Source organism: Balaenoptera borealis (assembly GCF_965194805.1).
Source record: "Balaenoptera borealis genome assembly, chromosome: 10".
NCBI classification, from domain to species: Eukaryota; Metazoa; Chordata; class Mammalia; order Artiodactyla; family Balaenopteridae; genus Balaenoptera; species Balaenoptera borealis.
Genome location: NC_138874.1, coordinates 10,711,183 through 10,730,153, shown reverse-complemented (window position 1 = coordinate 10,730,153; position 18,971 = coordinate 10,711,183). Strand labels below are relative to the sequence as shown.

Genomic DNA, 18,971 nt, shown 5'->3' with positions numbered 1-18,971 from the left:
CTTTTTTTTTTTTTTTAATTCTAACAATTCTACAAGCAACCAGAAGTGGGAAGAAAAAATAAAGCAACCATAGGTTTTTGCGGAGCTGCTCTGTTCATCCTGCCTTTAGCCCAATGATTTCCAAGTTAGGCGCACAGCCGCTCTTTCCCAATGGCCCAGTGGTGGGTTCAGACCACAAGCCAAGGCCACAAGCAACAGCCCGGTGCTGCATCTGCTTTGGCCCTAGTGGCTGGCTTCCAAGAAATGCTGGAACAGCGGAAGCAGCTAGCAGGGTGCATAAGAAGTGGTCAGCAGTTGGGAACAGCTGGAGGGAGGAGGGCCAGCGAGCAAATATCAGAGTTTGGGAAATAAGGCTTTGGCTGAACAAAGTTCACTGTTGTTTTCCAAGAAAGCAGGACCTGGTTGAGCCACCCCAGAGAACAGGGCGAGGAGCCCATGAACTGAATGCTGGCTCTCAACTTCCAAGACCCGGGATGCTTGGCCACCCAACGGTGACCAGGGCCATTGTTGTTCCCCTCAGGGCAGAGGGCAGGCGGCAGCTCAGCGCGAAAGGGGAAAGATGGACAGCCAGTCAAAGCAAGACCGAACTACAGAGATGGAAGGCAAGATAAAAGGAAAAACAACAAAAAGGCCATTTGGTGCTTTCCATGTGCTATATGCAAATTCACCTAAATTCATCTCCCATTAATTAGGGCATTTGGAACACTTAGAGCTGTTCAACCCTGCAGGTACCTACCTTTTGTAGTGAGCTCTCTATTCCTAGCAGAGTTGGAGCAGAAGCCCAGCTATTCTCTATCAGAAACTCTGCTATGGGAATTCCCCGGTGGTCCAGTGGTTAGGGCTCCATGCTTCCACTGCAGGGGGCATGGATTCGATTCCTGGTCAGGGAACTAAGATGCTACATGCCACATAGCACGACCAAAAAAACCAAAAAACAAAAAAAACTCTGCTAAAAGGATGAGAGATTGGACTAGCTAACTTCTAATTCTTAAAATTGTAATTTAGCAGAACTGGATAATGATATCTTTATGACAAACGATATTTTTTCTGAGTATCCATGTGTCACTATTTGAAAGGCACTTAGACAAACCAGATTGTTTGGCAATAGGTCTGATTATCTGCAATCAGCTGATTGAAGTTCTCAGGTATGAAGAACGGCTTATTTTAAGAAATTAAGTTAATTTAGGTAATAGTTTTATTGAAAAGCAATAAATTCAAAAACAATTAGAAATAAGACAGTTTCCTTTTTTAAAATGCTATACATTTTTCAAATCATTTCTAGTAGACCCTCTGCTAAGAAAAGCTCTTTGTAAATTAATAAAATGTTCTTGGGAGTCATTATTACTTTTTTAACTCAAAGGGGTACGTTTATTTATCTAATAGCAGGAATTCCTATGCTTTACATGTTTGTATCCCTACAACTCCCAGCCCTGCACCTGGAACATAAGAGGTGCTCATTAGATGTTTGTTGAATGAGTCAGTTGTAAAGAGAGAGCACATAATGGTCCATTTCTGCCAATTGGCAGTAATAATAGCATTCTGAACACTTACTATATGCTAGAAACCTGGCCAAACAAACTTAATACATGCTAGTAATTGCTCCAGATCCTTAAGATGTGATTACTGTGATCATCCCCATTTTACAGATGACTCAACTGAGGCTAGTGAGTGGCAGAGCCAGGATTCAAGGCCAGGTCTGTCCCACTCCTGAGCGGAAGTTCTCAGCCATCGTTTTAAACAGAATCTCAATCCTCGGCTCCGTGGATACAGTTTTCAGCGCCGTGTGTGGTGTGTTCAGCAGGTGGAAACTACAGCGTCGCCCCACGGAGATCGACGGCAGGGCTAAGAAGGCCGACTCCCCCTGGGTGGGCACACAACCTGCTCCACCCCACCCCCAGCTTCTTCTGCCAACGGCCATGCAGCCTCCCCTCCCTCAGGCCCTAAATCACTCCCAGGCCCTTTGTTCTTCCCACAGCTGCTCGGTAAATTCCTTGATTTAAAATTACGATCACAGGTTGGAGTGCTACTTAAAATAATTTTGCCAAATATTCCATCTCTCTGCGTTGATGAATATAATGGATGAAAATTTAAAGAGGAAAAAAAATTTAAGAATTCGCTTTGTGGAAGACAGAAGAAAAAAAAAAAAAAAATCATGAGCTGCATCCACGGCATTTATTTGGACCTGAAGGATTCTCTCGCCCAGGAAGCAGCCCAAAGGCTGGGCTTTCAGGAGCCCTGGACCTGGTGGGGAGAGGAAGCCGCAGGCAGGTCCGGCCTGCCCCACATGGAGGGAGCAAAGGTCAGGGCGGGTGTTGGGTTTGTTTAAGCATGAGTCAGAGGTGGAGTAGGGTAGACCCTCGGTTTCCAATTTCCAATTTCCTGTGCAAGTTACTGATGGGCACTGCTCCCTGCCCGGCCAGCCTTTCATGCGCACTGCTCTGCAGAACAAAGGCGGATCCAGGGACCCATAAATAACCCGGACAGGCCAGGTATTCCTTCTCTAATTCCAGATTTCTCTCTCGAATTCGGAAGAGTTCAATCTCTAAGGGATGCATGACACAAAGGCAGACCCCTGCCAGCACCTGGATCCCCCGAGGCCTAGGGCACGTGGGCTCCTGGTTTCCTCCCCTTGGACCCGCCCTGAGCTCTGGGTGAAGCCTCCGGCTGGCCCATCCTTCAGGCTAACCCGATGCTGCTCAGGCTCCTGGGAGCAGGGTGGCCCCTCAGGTGACCGTGGCTCAAGGGACCCAGTAGATGGGCCATGCTGAGTCGCAGCAAGGGCTCCTGCATCACCCCAGTTTCTGTCACATTAGCTGGACTCTGCTTAAGATGCTTCCCCCATTTTCTGAGGCTTCCTGTTTGCTTGAGAAGTTGGTGGGCAGAGATGAGAACAACCCTGAGCTTTGGGATGGAGGTTAGAGTCTCCCTCAAAGTCTCTGGACCAAAGAAGCCCAAGGAGGCTCTTCAGCCAGCAGGTATCCACGGTCAAAGCTGCCTCTGAGCGAGAATTCCAGGCATCCCATAGAGAACATGTGCCTCCAGGGCCACCTTCAAAGCAAACTGCTCTCTAAAAATCACTAGACCTGCCACGGATGGAAAACCAGCCGCTCTGGAAACAGCGCCTGCTCATTGTGGGGCTGCCTGTTTGTTTGGCACTGCGTTCTTCAAGGACTCTCAAAGGTGACACCTTTCCGTTTTGCTGCATTGCAGTAAGTTTGGCCCACTAAGCTTAAGGGGAGCTCCATGTATGCCCCCCAAAACGATCTTCCACCCAGCGCAAAGCCCTGGGAAGAAAGGATTACTCTCAGCCTTTGAAGGCAGGGAGGCCACGAGATGACAGACCCGGGACAAAGCATTCCCAGACACATTGTTTCCCCATGGGAGGTTCCTGTCCCTTTCAGAGCCTCAGTTTCCTCATCTGTTAAATGGGCATGATTCTGTGCTCTTCGCCAGGTGGTTATGGTGGTTAAATGAGCCCACGCTGCTGGGTGTAAGCAGGAGTCTTTAGAGCTGTTTCCAGCAGACCTGGCAGAAGCAGAGCAGGGCAGGAGGGGATGGAAGGGGAGGGAGTCCTTGCACGCAGGAATGCTGCGTTCTCTGCCACACCCTCACCCTCCAGGGCTGTCTGCTTTGCTGGAAGGTCTGTTACCAGATTCTCTCCAAAGTATGCCCCCTGTCCCCAGCCCACCCATCATGGGCTCCACTCCCAGGCCCTGCCCCGGGGACTGGTCTGGGAGAGAGGAGAACCAGCTGGGCATGTCTCTCCAGGCTGTGGACACCTCTCTCTCCCCCTCTCGTTACTCTTTGACACCCAAGGGTGCCTGAGCAGTTGGCTCCTCCAGCCCCTTTTAGGGGAAAGAAATGTCTCAGTTCCTTTGAGCTCTGGTCACACTGTCTGCTTTCTACCCACTCACCCAGTGCACACTGAGAGCCCAGAAGGAGCAGCCGCCCAATGAAAGGAGTATTTTATCACTGATATTGTGTAGAATGACTGGTGCCCAACCATTAAAAATTTTTCAAGCAGAAAACTCTAGAGACAGGGACTTCCCTGGCGGTCCAGGGGTTAGGACTCAGCGCTTTCACTGCTGTGGGCCTGGGGTCGATCCCTGGTCGGGGAACTAAGATCCCACAAGCCTCCTGGTGCAGCCGAGAAAGAAAAAAGAAAGCTCTAGAGACAGCGCACCCCTCGTGGTCACACCCGAGTCCTGCCCACCCTGCACCCTCATCTCCTAGGTGACCCCCTTCTCTCCTTCTTTCCTGATGCTCTTCTCACAAAAGGTGCTAAGTCTCTACTACAGGAACCATGGGGAGAGAGACCTGTTAGAACTCCAGAAAAGAAGTTATGCCAGGCCCTTTGGGCCAACAAAGAAACAACTCCTCCCCAAAGATCACCACAGACATCTGAGAAGGGTCCTTGGTGCCTCCTTTCCCTTCTTGAGTGTTCTATTTTTTTTCTCTCCTTTTTCGCAGATGGCTGCATTTAATGAGGAAGTGCTGTCGGCAAATAGGAGAGGAAACCTTCACCCCTGGCCACTCTCAGGATCTGCGTCCCTATCAGCAGTGAGGCAACAACATTCTTTTGCTCTGCAGGGCGGCTCCATCCACTCGAGTGGAAACAAGTAGGAAAAGCACGGATGATGAAATTACATTTTTTTACCATGGACGGGTGACTTCCTGCAGAAACTTCTGGAAAGAGAAAACAGAAGTTTTTTTCCACCCAGTAAAATGACTTAAGACTTAACTGACATCTTGTAGACTAAACGTGTATACCACCTTCCACTCTCCCATTTGGCCCTTCACGTGTGTCTCTCTTTTTTTGTTGTTGTTGTTTTTTGTTTGTTTTTGGCTGCGCTGGGTCTTCGTTGCTGCTCACGGGCTTTCTCTAGTTGCAGCGAGCGGGGGCTACTCTTCGTTGCGGTGCGTGGGCTTCTCATTGCCGTGGCTTCTCGTTGCGGAGCACAGGCTCTAGATGCACGGGCTTCAGTAGTTGCAGCACGCGGGCTCAGTAGTTGTGGTTCGAGGGCTCTAGAGCGCAGGCTCAGTAGTTGTGGCGCACGGGCTTAGTTGCTCCGCGGCACATGGGATCTTCCCAGACCAGGAATTGAACCCGTGTCCCCTGCATTGGCAGGTGAATTCTTAACCACTGCGCCACCAGGGAAGTCCCTGTCTCTTTTTTGAATCTTGTAACAACCTTCCGAGGGAGAGAGGATTTTACAGATGAGTAGATGGAGGCCAAAGAAATGAAGGGATTTGCACAGTAAGTGACAGATCTGGGACATTAACCTGTCTGAAGTCAAGGTCAGTCTTCATTTGGTCACATAGTCCCTCCAGGGTTTCCACAGCTCCATGGGCAACCCCAGTTATCACGGGTTTCTGCTAAAGAGGCCAAAAACCCTCATCAGTAGAGAATTAACACCTTCTTGAAAAGTTGGAAAGTGACACTTCTAAAAGCAAATATATTTCCAAACTTTGGGTTAATGATAAAGCTGGGAAAACGCAAAAGACTCCCTGTTCCCTCTCCTCCTTTATCAATATGTGACTTAGATTTGGGTGCCAAGTCAAATTTCTCCAGCACTATATCCTTCATGGTAACTTATTAAAGAGTAAACCAAAGTTTGCTTTAAAAGAAAGGTAAATAGACCCAACTTTCCCTACCACGCCGGACCCTGAGTCCACTTCCTGGTTCCCCTGCTGACTCAGGCTGTAATCGGAGATAAGTGCCTGGGGTGAGTGTCCCAGCATCCGTGTGCCCTCAGGGACGATGGAGATGGAATTGTTGTCCCCAGAGGAGCCTGCGCGCTTCAGCGAATAAAACCAGGTGAAAGGTGATGCCACGGGTGCAAAGCTCTGCACGCAGGTAGCAGATGCTTGTCTCTGTGTCTCATGGCAAGGAAAGGAGTCACTCCTTTGTCACGTTGCCAATAAAACCCTGCCGTTCTTTGACTCTGAACTCACCCATAATTATTGGGAGTGAGGTGGGAAGGGCTGCACTTTTGGACTCAGATGGCAGGGAGGATAAGAACAAAGTTGGCAAAGAGTCAGCTCTAATCACACAGGGAGCATTTTCAAGGAAACAAATAAAAATAGCCAGAAGTGGGTCAGCACTGACAACGGAGGTTAGAGACAGGAAATTGGGGCAGAGTCCTGGGTAGAGGGATAGAAGTTTTACTTTACAAATTCAGACTATCTTTCCCGTCTGATTCCGTTTTCCCCTTTTTTCTTCTCCTGTCTTCTGCATGCACAGGAAACATACACACGACACACACAATGAAAAAGAACAGCGTGCTATTGAATCCTTGATCTAGCTTCTCAATTCCAAAACTCTCTCCCTTTTCCTGAGGCTGAAGAAAAAAGATAACTTAAAAAGAACTCATATGAGAGGCAGGCAGGCAGGAGAAATGTCACAGACCCTTTACTTGTCTTTAAGGTTTCTGCAAATTCCGTGCATATTGCTGACGGGAGAAAGGGCAGCAAACCAGAAGAAGAGCACTTTGTACTGAAGTGACTGCTCTTCCCAAGCAGGCTCACGTACACCAGCATCCTTCCATCACTGTCCCAAGGTGCCTGTGACATTCCACGTGTCACACACACAGTAGACATGCACATGTGTGTGCATACGCACACAGATGATACACACGCGCACTCACACGTATGCCCAGCGCTCATGTAGATCCACAGCACACAAATACACACATAGTACACACACGGTACCCATGCACACATGCATAACCCAGAAAGTGGTTCTTGCTCTCACTGTAACCTTAAGATTTTGGCAGTTCTCGTGAGCTCCCACATGTGGCAGGATCACATTTCCCTGTGGCCTCAGTGACGTGGCTGGGGCAGATTTATTGGGCTTACCAGAGACAGAGGGCAGAAAAGTCTGCTGTGCAATGATCCCAGGCAGATCATCAGGGCCAAGACAGAGGGATCCGCAAGATGGGTTCATTTGGTGAGAACTGGCAAATACTTGACTGGTAATTTGTTGGAGCACTGAAGCATACGCTTCTTCCAAACGTTATCTCCTTGGAATTCACCGAAAAATAAAAGGAATCTGGGGGACTTCCCTGGCGGTCCAGTGGTTAAGATTTTGCCTTCCAATGCAGGAGGTGCGGATTCGAACCCTGGTCGGGGAACTAAGATCCCACATGTCTCGTGGCCAAAAAACCAAAACATAAAACAGAAGCAATAAGGTAACAAATTCACTAAAGACTTTAAAAATGGTCCGCATCAAAAAAATCTTAAGAAAAGAAAAAAGGAATTTGCAGGCTGAGCCCAAAAACATAGGTAACACACATACATGCATGCACACACGCAGACATATATATATACCTACATACATGCCTACCCAGAATCCACAAGGACTCTGAGAGGAATTGGGGTGTGGAGGTGGGTTCCCCTGGGTTGCCCTCTCTCCCCACTGCAGGCAGAGCACAGGAAGCAGCCACCTAAAGGCAGGTTCAGCGGGCCAAACTGTCACACCCGAATCCCCTCCAGGGCAGCCAGGAGAGCAGAAGCCCCATCCTAACGTTTTTTTGGTTTTTTGGCTGTGCCACGTGGCTTGTGGAATCTCAGTTCCCCGACCAGGGATCGAACTCGGGCCCTCGGCAGTGGAAGCGCGGAGTCCTAACCACTGGCCTGCCAGGGAAGTCCTGAAGTTTGTTTCTAATGCAGAAAGTTTTCTGGGGCAACACAGCCCCACAGATCTAGCCAACAGAATTTTCTGTGCGGCGGTCAGTTAGCTGTGTCCCAAAGGAATGGCACCTGTTTGCATTTATTTTAGAACACGAGCATGGGTCCTGGGAGCACCTGTCCAACTGAGCCTTCCAGTGTTTGGGAGAGGGTTTGGTTTCCAGAGCAACGTAGCATTTACCTGGGGCTTGAAATTCCCAGAAGGCCCAGGATATGGAGAGGTTTCAGATTGGTTTTCTCCAAATCATACCATTTTTTAAAGGTCTGCTTATTACGAAGCTGGCCTCAAAGCAGATTGATCAAACACAGACCCACTGAAAAATCTGCAAGAATAGACGATTTTTTTTTAGCGTGGGGTTTTCAGGGTGGGATTTTCGGGGAGTGGGAGGGAAGCTACACAGTCAAGATAAACTCCTGAAGAGGCAGGGCAAAATTCCCTTCTCAATTACCAGTTTTTTGCTTTTTTTTTAAATGACAAAGTCACACAAGAGAGGAAATGAAAAGGGAAATTTTTAGACTTCTCATCCGTCCAGAAAGCCCCGGGCCTGTTTCAGAACCCCGTCAGGGTAACTGTCGCCTGCGGTCACAGCACTGCAATCCCAGGAGGCCTTGCGTCACTGGCCATTATATCAATAAGGAACTACAATCACCAAACCACAAGCCAGCTTCTTTTCTGAGCCCACATGTTGCTTTAGAGGGTTTTTGAACAAGAGACTTTCCTGTTTTTGAAACCCGTGAATCCACAGGTCTTACAGGTTACTCAAATGATCTTATCACTTGCAGCACCCACTGGCATGGATTTCAAAACTGCCTCTGCCAGCCCTGCCCTCCCCTCGCTCCACAGACATCCATTTAACTCACCAGAATCCTTATTTACACGATCGTGTTGCCAACTGCTGACACAGAAGAAAAACATACTAGTTATACATTAAGCTGGACGGTTAAAGTATCTGTGCCACATCCTATCCAAACGCCATTTATCCACTGACCAGAGGGCAGGATAACCACCCTGAAGAAAACCCAACAGAAACTGTTTTGCGGTCAGATCACTGCTCCCTGGTACAGCCATACTATTATTCATGCAAACACACACACACATACACACACATACACACACACACACACACACACACGGGCGGCGGGCGGGGGGGGGGGCAAAAGTAGTGGAAGAAATCATCACAGTTCATGGGAAACGATTATATTCATCCCAAGATGTGTGGCACATCTATTGGAAAATGTTAACTACATCCCAAACCACCAAATGAGGCTGCTGTCCAGATTGCTGGGAAATAAATGTAGAAAACTGTGAGGAGAGGGCTCCAAGGAACCTGGGTGAAAGATGTAAACCATCCAATCTAAATCCTCCATGGTATGCAAGTCAGACTTGTTTTTCTCTTGAGCAAACAGAAAGACTCGGATTACAGAGTGCACTGTAGAACGATGAGCTAAATCCACAAACAAACGTCTCTCTTTCCTGCTCAGCAAAGCAGCTCGAGACAGATGGGCCAAACCTAACAACTGCCCTTGATAGCCATCTCCTGGTTTAACTTCTACCCTGGCTGGGGGCCACTTGGCATTGCTCAAGCATTGCCTGCAGAATCCATCCTGAGCTCCATTGCTAGAAGCGTCTACCCTCCGGGCATAGACCTGAAGCTACCAGAGGGCTTCTGGAAGGTGGTGCAGGTTCTGCTCTCGGTAACTGCCCAATCAGAGCAAAGATGAACAACAAAAACTTTATTCTGCAGCTACACCCAGTGACTCTAAGCTTACTTCACAGGATCCACATGGCAATAATGAATCTAGCAGCCACTTACCTAATCTCACACTTTTTGGTCTTTTTGGGTTAGAATCAACACTTAGCTCATCAAAAAAAAACACACATCGTCCAAAAGGAACCTGCTCTCGGTTTGAGAGTGCTGGTGTTTTGTTGATCTTATTTTGTTTTTCTGCATTCCAATGAATCTGCCAGCACTGAAATGTTGGGATACGCACTGTAAGGCCATGATGCTGTGATTTTTATGTCTGAGGGAGGATTCCTTCAAAATATTAAAAATTCTCTGTCTTGTGAAGCGTTGAGTGTGAACAAGGCGCTACCGAAAAGTGTCAGAAGTAAATCTCTCAACGATTATGACGGGTCTACTGTGGCCTAGCACAGTGCATCCTCAGGGGAAAAGACAATAAAATCAAAGAATTCCAGAGAATTCCAGACTTCCCACACAGGCCGAGTAGATATTTTTCATTGTAATCCTCATTGGCAAAGACTCCACTACGTTTTATGGAAAGCATCCTATTCTTCAAAAATGTTTTTAAAATAATCGCTTTTTCTTTCCTCCTCGGGAAGAGCCATGGCTATAAAACGAACATAAATGTTGAACAGTTTTCCCATCCCTTCAGACTGTGGTAATTTAGGACTCTTAGGCCTAAACAGTCTTGCCTGACTTAGAGCATGCTAGAAAATTACCCAAGCGCCCTCTCACTTTGGCTGTGTGGACCGCGGCTCTGTGCCCTCTCCCTAGGGGATAAACATTGCCCAATGAGGAAAGTGTTGCCTCTCTCCTTTTACATCATCCCAGACACCCCATCCCCAGGCAGATGCCACCAGGCCCGCCTCCAGGACTGTATGTTCCCTGCTATCCTGGGCCTTCTAGCTCAGATGCCAACGAGGGCACTAGGTAATGGGTATTTTTGACAAAGGACACTCCTATCACTTATGGGAGTTTTCCATTTGGGGTCATTACCAACCCCTGTCCACTCAGACCAACAAAGCATTGAGGAAAATAACACGTATGGGCAAATGTAAGATGTCGCCTTACATTTGTGTCTGTCAGAAGTTCCTCATAGTATACAGTGCTCACTTGACTTCTTTATTTTGAATAACAAAATACCTTGAAAGGCATTCAATCAATACAAGTCTGGGATGTTCATAGAGGTTCCCTAGAAGAAGTTGTATTTTTGTTAATCAAAGAAATTTAGAAGTTTTTGTAGTTATTCTTGAAGGTCAACCTCTAGTTGCAAGTATTAGATACTGTAAGCAAGTCTTTTAAAGCTCATTTTTTAAAGTTTTTATTCTGAAAAATTTTCAATGTATCAAAAGAAGAGCATATAGTAAAATGAAGCTCCATATACCCATTGCCCAGATTACTAATTACCCAGTTTGTTCCATATCTGCCTCACTGGTCCTTTTTCTGTCTTTTATCTTTTTCTCCTTGCTGAACTGTCCCAAAGAAAATCCCAGACCTCATGTCATTTCACCCCTTCATTTCATCGTTAACGTGCATGAACACTTCCTTACATAGCCACAACCCCATTAAGGTCCCTTTTTAAAGCAGGACAAGAAGAAGTCAGCTTTATCACAAATAGATACTGAGCTTGAGATAACATTTCCAGAGACTACAACATATAGACTCAAAAATACTTGGGCAGAAGCAAGATGGTGTGTTCTGGAAGACAGAGTGAGATCGCTCAAAAGGGGGCTCAAGTGATGACGAAGACAGGTGATGATGAAGAATGTGGATAATGAGTAAAAAAAAAAAAAGGCAACATTCTAAATAAGTATATTTATGCATATAATTTTAAATAGGCATATAATTAAATCAAGAAATTAAATTTTATAACTAGAAATTTGACTATTCCACTTGTATCATTACAAGTGTACATACTCAAGCCAGCCAAGAAACACACACACACACACACACACACACACAAACTTTTGTAACTTGCTCATTGGGAAATGGGGCATTGCCTCATATCTGGAGTTGCATATATGGTATCTTCAACCCACTGCCTGCCAACCCTGCCAAGACTACTCTTCTTAACCAGAGCATTTCTACTAGCGTCTGCTAGACGCCAAGCACGATGCCGAGCCCTGAATACATAATGCCCCTTATGTGCGTGCCAGCCCTCCGAGGGTATTCTGCTAGCCCCTCATTTTCACAGGGAAGAAAACTGAGGCTTCAAGAAAGTGAGTTATTCTCCCAAGGAGAAAAAGATGGAACGTAGGTCTGACTTAGTCCGTTGTATGCCGCTGCCTCTGCAAACTCTTCCTTCTCTCCCTTTCTCCAAGCAGCCACTTTAGATCCACCCTGAACCACGTGGCAATATCAAGATTTCTATTATATACTCAAATGAAGGAGAACTGGGAGGCTGGGAAGAGGGTTCAGTGCCTGCGTGATTCACAGTATAGCCATCACTCCATTTGTCGTCGCTGAATCATTGTTTCTGGCTATAATAGTCGGGGGATAAACAGTAGATGACGCCACCAAATGGTCTTGCTGATTCCGCTAAGAAGACAAAACCAGCCAGGGCATTTGCAGAAAGGCTTGGCTGGATGAGCGGCTGGACGCTTGCAAGTTTCCGTCCTCCTCTTTCTGTGCTCTGGTTGCTTTTGCCCCCTTGATGAGACATCTTCCCGTTCAGGGGATCCCTGCCTGGTATCATTCCTTAACTGTGGGGTGATCCCCACCAAATCATTTAACCTTTCTTTACTGCAGTATCTTTATCATTAAAATGCGATATTTGAGGGCCACAGCTGAAACAGCCAAATAACATTATCCAATTAAGGTGAAAAGCACCGTATAAATGCTATAGAGGCTAGAATTTAAATAGTCACATATGGTTTCATGAAAAGCACTCCAGTGCATCAGCTAACAGTAAAAACATGCAGGAGTGAAATGATCTGGCTGGAAATGAACTGCAAATTGATAAACATTTAGTTGCTAATGCCGTGTTTATTATTTTTTTACTAGGATTAAAAATTAACTTGTGCGGCCTTGGCCAGAACACAGATTGAACCCTACCATCTGGGTAGTGGAAACGGTATTTCTTTAGGCTCGGGTTACATGCAGGTTACCGCTGCCAGCTCCGATTTTATTTGTAAATAGGCCCTGGCTGTCCAGACAACAGAACTAGGGGAACCTTCTGGGAAGCACAATCAACCGAGCCAACGTACCAAAAAGGTGTACCAAAAGGGTGACTCTCTAGGGGGGAGCTTAGGACACAGGGCCGCCCCCGCCATCCTCGGTTGTCCCGCATTTCCCACGAAACAGGTTGCTACACCAGCCGGGGAATTGCCTTCCGCCTTCGAGCCGGCGCGGCCCGAGAAGGCAGCGCGGGCTGCGAGGCGCGCGCCTGCGGGCAGAGCTGAGGGCCCACGTGGGGCGCGCACGCGCGCAGGGGTCTCGGGCGAGCGCAGGGGCGGGGCCGGGGCTCGGGGGCGCGCGGGGGCGGGGCCGAGGGCGCGCGCGCGGGCGGGGCGGGGGGGCGAGCCTGAGCCAGCTCCGCGGACGCCGGCCGGGCCACGTGACCGCGCCCGCAGCGGCCCCAACTGCAGATGCCGTCCCCTCCCCCGGGCACTCTTCCAGCAGCCGGCGAGCAGCTGGGTCAGTTTACTTGAGCTCCAGCGCCCTGCACCAGCACGGGCTGAATTATTACTCATGGAAATCCCCTCCGTTTCAGGAAATCAGGTAGCTTTCAAACTCCCAGCAATGAATGGCCTTTTGGGTCCAGGGAGAATAGCGCGCACACACACACAAACACAGAAACAAAACAAAATAACAGACTGCAGGCTACAGGTTTCAAAACAGGCTGTTTGGTTTCTAGTAAATTAGAGGGAGTGGGCGGTTGAGGTTGGGGAGTGTGGTCTTCTTTGACGTCAGCAAGATGCTTCTCTCCCCATTTTCCCCTGCTTTCCCTCCTCTGTCTCTTTGGCCCGTCCACAGCCTCGTCGTCTTCCTCCCTCCTTCCCTCTTTATGTCAAGGAGACAGATGACATAGGGTGGCTCTGGAAAATCGCTCAGAGTTGTGCAACGGAGCTCGCAGGCTCAGAAAGTTCCCACATTCTCCAAAATGAAGGCTGTGGGGTTCGGCGGGTTGCGGGGTGGATCTTAAGCCGCCGTCTCAATTAGCCGGCCCCAAACCCATGGGACTCAGGCAAGGAGGGGAAAGGCGGCTGGAAAAGCAGCAGCAGCCATCACCGGCTGTACATTCCTCCTTCATCTCGCCCGATTAGCAGTTCTGTCTGAGGGAACATTCTTCCTATGGCAAAGAACACATTCTTGCCTCCAGTCAGCCTGAAATAGAATCCTGGAGAGCATGCGCTGCTGCGGCTGCATCCCGAGGCCCAGCCCCCGCTGCTGTGCAAGGATTTCTCCAGCAGCCCCCCGCCCCCGCCCCCGACCTCTCCCCTCCCAGTTGTTTTTCCTATCCTCACCCAAGACAGCAACAGCTGCCCCCATGTTGACACAGAACTATCTCGAATAAGCGTTCCAAGGCTAGGTAAGCATTTGTAGCCTGACCCTGCTATCTTTTTATTTCCCCTTTAAATTGCTTTGGAGGGGGGCATTGCTTCCAAAAGGGCCACTGGGGCCACTCCACTGCAGGGTCGTGCCCACAGTCACATGGTGAGTGTTGGTGGAACGGGCAATTCTCTGGGTGGCTTGTAATTGTCATGTAGCCTCAGCAAGACGGCTTGGTTTCTACAACACTGTAAGTTAACTATACTTCAATTTAAAAAATAATAATAATAAAATAAAAAATAAATAAATAGAAAATAAAATGCAGATTCTGATGCAACAGAGGAAAATAAAAAAGACTACCTGGTTTCTAAAGTAACCTGACTCTCATTCTTTACCCAGGCAGCTCTTGAAAAGCAGAAATCTGTCCCAGACCTCACATCAGGAAGCATGGTTCCAGGCAGGGTAGGGTAGGGAGCAGGCCCCAGGTTACACGTGGGCCTGATTTTCTCCATCAGGCTTGTGGTGGCTCCTCCCTCCTCCCTTCTCTGATCTAGAGAGCAAAGGCCTCAGAGGACCCTGGAACAGGGAGTGCTTTCTAAATCAGAGCCTCCAAATGCTCTCTGCAGGCGCTGAGTTCCTGTGAAAAAGTCTATTGGCACTGAAAAAATACACGCACAAAAAAATGGAGGTCACGTGCATCTATCTATTCAGAAATTAGTCGTGGAACCAGAAAGACTAAAGACCCTTTCGTGTGTGTATCTGGGGGGTGGGAGGGGTGCATGGGAGTGTCACAAGCAGGTGACAGCACTTCCACAAGGGCACAGGCCCAGCGCACAGATCTCTTTAGCATTAGTGTTGGGAGGACGGATGAATGAGCAAGGGAATGAATGAGAGAAATGAATCTGGAACACAAAGAAAGCAAAAAGGAGCCCAAACTTTCTGGGAGGTGAGGAGGATGGGGTGGAGCATGTCTGCCAGAAAGAACCATTTGGTTTGAAGGAGAACAGACTTCTAAAGTGTAAACACAAAACGGATTCTGACGCAATAAGTGACAATAACATTAGATGACATGGATTCAACACGTCCCGTGTGCCAGATGCTGCCAGTGTCTTAACACTGGCTTAGTTTTCATGGCACCCTCCAGAGGTGGGAACCAGCTGGAGAGTCTGTCGGCTCTTTGGAGCACCAAGGAAGAGACTCCTGGACCCAAAGGGTTTAGGAGGACGGGAAGAAGATCCAGCCAATCCAAAGCATCCCAGGCATCTCTTCAAAGTCGGTCCAACCTGCCTGCCTAGTCTTGCCTCCACTGGCCGCTGCTGAGAGAGGATGCTTCTCTCCTGCTGACTCACTGGAGCAGAGACCTCTCAGGCAGGAACGAGATCTGATCTCCAGACAGCACAAGCTGGCCTGCCTCAACTCTGCTGCTCCTTCCTTCTCTCAGAAACACCAGACCTTCCGAGGAAGCCTCTGAGACTCACTGACGCTCCCTCTGGGAACACTCCTGGCCCTGGCCTTGCTGGGTGACCTCTGGGCCCTCGGGGAAGCACCCTCCCACCTCCTGGGACATTTAGGGACCCAGGTAAGCGGAAGTGATGCCACTTGGGGGCCTCAGGGGGCCTCTCTCACCTTTGAGAGAGGAACAAGAAACATAGGTTTCACCCAGCTGAAGTGTTTGTGTCTAGAAGTTCTCTTTTATTACGTATAAGCAGGCTCTCCATTCAACGTCATCACAAGGATCCTTTTCTCCACCTCTCGCTTCCACTCCGGGAAACACACCTTCTTCATTTTGGGCCACAGCAGGGGAAGTCTCTCTCGTTCGTGGTCTGCGTGTTGCCTTACTGATTGCCTCTCTTTTACTCCAAACATGCCGTATAATCCTGGTGCCAGAGATGCACCCTTAATAATGCAGTCCTGCGAGGGCATAATTTGAAATCTCATCGTCTCAGATGAAATGTTTCCTGGACAGAGGTGGGTTGGAGGAGGAACTTGAACTGTCTGTTTCCTTCTGGCCACCAAGACAGAGCTAGGTGACCGTCCACCTTAGCTTCCTTTCCACTCCTCAAGAACCCTAGACAACCACACACACACACACACACACACACACACACCCCGACAGCTGGGATTCCTGTCACCCGCCCTTGGACACTGCATTAAAAATTTGGTTCTGGAACACTGCTCCGTAACTCGGCAGATGTGTGATCTACCTGAACAAAAGGACAGAACAGTCAGCCACTGCCAGGTGGTTAAGCAAGGGCTTTGCGAAGCTGTTTGGCTACGAGCACACAGACCAGTCTGTGCTCATGTAATGGGGCAAAGATGAAGCAGGTGCCCTAGAGTCCTCCTGACACAGCAAGTTGCCAGCCTCCGCTAAACACACACACACACACACACACACACACACACACACACACACTCGTGACCTCCAGTGTCCCTGAAAAGATGGCACAGGTCGTGGCCAGGGCCTGCTCCCCACAGCCAGAGATGCCTGGCTCCTATTCTGGCTAGCTGCTCTCCTGAGTCTCGGGCTATTCTTCTGTAAAATGAGGATAGTAATGCCCCCTTGAGGGACGGATACAATGCATATAAAACTTCAGACTTAGAGTAAGCCCTTACTAACTTGAATCCAGAACAATCCAAAACTGTCAGCAGCAGCAGTTGTCATAGTGGCTTGGTGCTAAAGACAATATTAGCTACAGTGGACAGAGCAGTTTCTATGAGCCAGGTGTGTTACACGCATTATTCCATCTCGACTCACACTAGCCCTGCAAGGTAGGTTTTAGTATCCTCATTTTACAAATAAGGACTCTGAGGCTCAGAGTAGTTAAGACACTTGCCCAAAGTCACACAGCCAGTCAGTGGTTAAGAGATGGCTTACATCAAGGTAATGCATGCTTCAGTGCATGCCGGCCCCAAAGCATGCTCCCTTCTCAGGGCTGTGCTGCCTCTTGATGCAGTCAGTAAAAGCGGAGCTCTGCTCTCTTTACAGGGCAAAGCAGAGTAAATGCCAAGTGACTATGCAGAGGGCTGCAGCCTTGCATGTGTGGTGTGTGTGTGTGTGTGTGTGTGTGTGTACGCATGCCCTCGGCCAAGGGCCACACTTTTAGCCAGCATACTGGTCTGCCAAAGGCCTGTCTTCAAATCCCGCCTATTGAAAAGCTCCTCTCTGATTTGGCAGGACAGGCCCTCAGCCTGGAACAAATGTAGGAAATAAACAAGGGCCATTCAAAAGGACTGAGATTCAAATGGGAAGTTCCTACACAGTAATAAAGCTCGATAAACCAAAGAGCCGAAGGCCTCAGAAAGCGTCAGTAGACATTCAGGTAATGATCCATTTAAGTCGTTAGTAAGGGGGAGCAAGAGGTAAATCCAGTTTCTGTGCGGGCATCCTCGTCCCTTCTCTGAGGGCAGCGCCGACACGCCTAAAAGTGTTGGCTTGAACAGAGAGGTCACCCCTTGGGGAGCCACGGGCGCCCGTAGGTGAAATAGACCGGAAATGTGTCCGTGGGACAAGCAAGTTTTAACACACGGACTCTGAATGATGAAAAGCACCCTTCAGCTCTTTGTCTCGTGATACCCGCTTCAGTTTCTCAAAGACGGAGACTCTTTTTGAGCTTTTCCTTCTTGGCAAAGCCACACTTGTTAAGAAACCAGTATCCTAGAAACCGAAGTGGCCTTGGATGTCGTTCTCTGTTGTGGCAGACCAAACTTTCCTTGCTGAATCAGACCCCAAAATATATCAACTGTGAGTCACACACCAGCAAAGGGGCCACTGTTAGGAAGAGAGAGAGTGCGGTGATATTTACCAGTGGCTGAATCCTAGCAAATGTCGAGCGTTGCCTAATCACAGGGCATATTCATCTGTATTACCTTCCAGATTATTGCTTGGTAGCTCTCGGGGTGGTTTCTTAACTGTCAATATTTACAGAACCAGGCACTTAACAACACAGGCCAAGTGGGCTGGATGTCTCCAAGGATGAGTCATGCCAAATAAAGCCTCCTATCTCGGGGTCACTGCTCCCTCCTCATTGGCTGGAGCGGACTCTAGTCATGGGGTTATTGAAAAGCATGTGCAGGGTTGCGGGCTCTGTTCGGTTCTCTGGAGGAACCAACATTTATGAAAACAAAGCATGGGAGGAGAGGGTGTGGGTTTGAAAGCATATAGAGCTGTCTTTTTTTGTCTGCTACCTAATAAATATAGCTCTGGGGCGAGGGGGAAGTGGCAGAGAGATGGCACCGAAGCCCAAATCAGTCTCCACTTGTGGCAAGACACATAATAAATACCCCTGAGTGACACTGAAGCCTTGGCTGGAGAAGGAAAAGTCACCTGCATCACACCAGACACACACCAAGAAAGGGGGTGCCACTGAGCTTAGAGCGAGACTGACCACCACCACTGGCTTGTTATTCGAATAAGCAAAGTAGACCATCTGCCCAACCAGTCCAGATAGAAACCCCCAGCTCCATTCAAGCACTGGAAGATCTTTCTCTGGGTTTTGAAAGCTTAGGTGTTCATCACGCATTTAAAATGCAGGTCAGGAATTCCTTGGCGGTCCAGAGGTTAGGACTCGGCGCTTTCACTGCTGTGGGCCTGGGTTGGATCCCTGGTCAGGGAACTAAGATCCCACAAGCCGCATGGCACAGCCAAAATTTTTTTTTTAAATTAAAGTAAAATGCAGGTAACCTCTGGAGTTGGGCACACCTAAGGTCTCATCAAGTAGATGCTTGGTGAGAAGCAGGAAGCAAGAGGGCAGGAATGGAGGGCCAACCAAGGAAGGAGAGCACTGCAGGAGGAAGTGGGACAGTCTTGCTGGTCCAGCCCTCAGACCATCCTGGAAGATGTTTGTCTGTACGCAGAAAAGAAAGGAAGCTTGTTTGCACATCAACGTTAAATGAAGAAATGGCACCACGCTTCAGAAACACCACGATCAGTACAAGTGACCATGTTGCAAACTTCACTCCCCCAGCATCTACACAGAAGTTGATTGCAACCACATGGGCGGTAAAATCTTTGCCAAAGTCCTCTGGGGACCCAGCACTACGCAACACAGG

The 18,971-nt window shown here is 48.6% G+C and overlaps 1 protein-coding gene across 3 annotated transcripts in view; it reads right to left on the bottom strand.

The window, feature by feature from the left end:
• LOC309635882 (uncharacterized protein) overlaps positions 1-18,971 on the bottom strand; it is a 277,308-nt gene that overhangs the window by 177,432 nt on the left and 80,905 nt on the right. The window contains exon 1 of one of the 3 annotated variants that reach the window (XM_082407727.1): positions 8,551-8,772. The exons of the other annotated variants lie outside the window; for them this stretch is intronic. The gene's annotated coding sequence lies outside the window, so the exon portion shown is untranslated. Of the gene's footprint in view, positions 1-8,550; positions 8,773-18,971 lie in introns of those variants that run through there. 3 annotated transcript variants of the gene reach the window in all.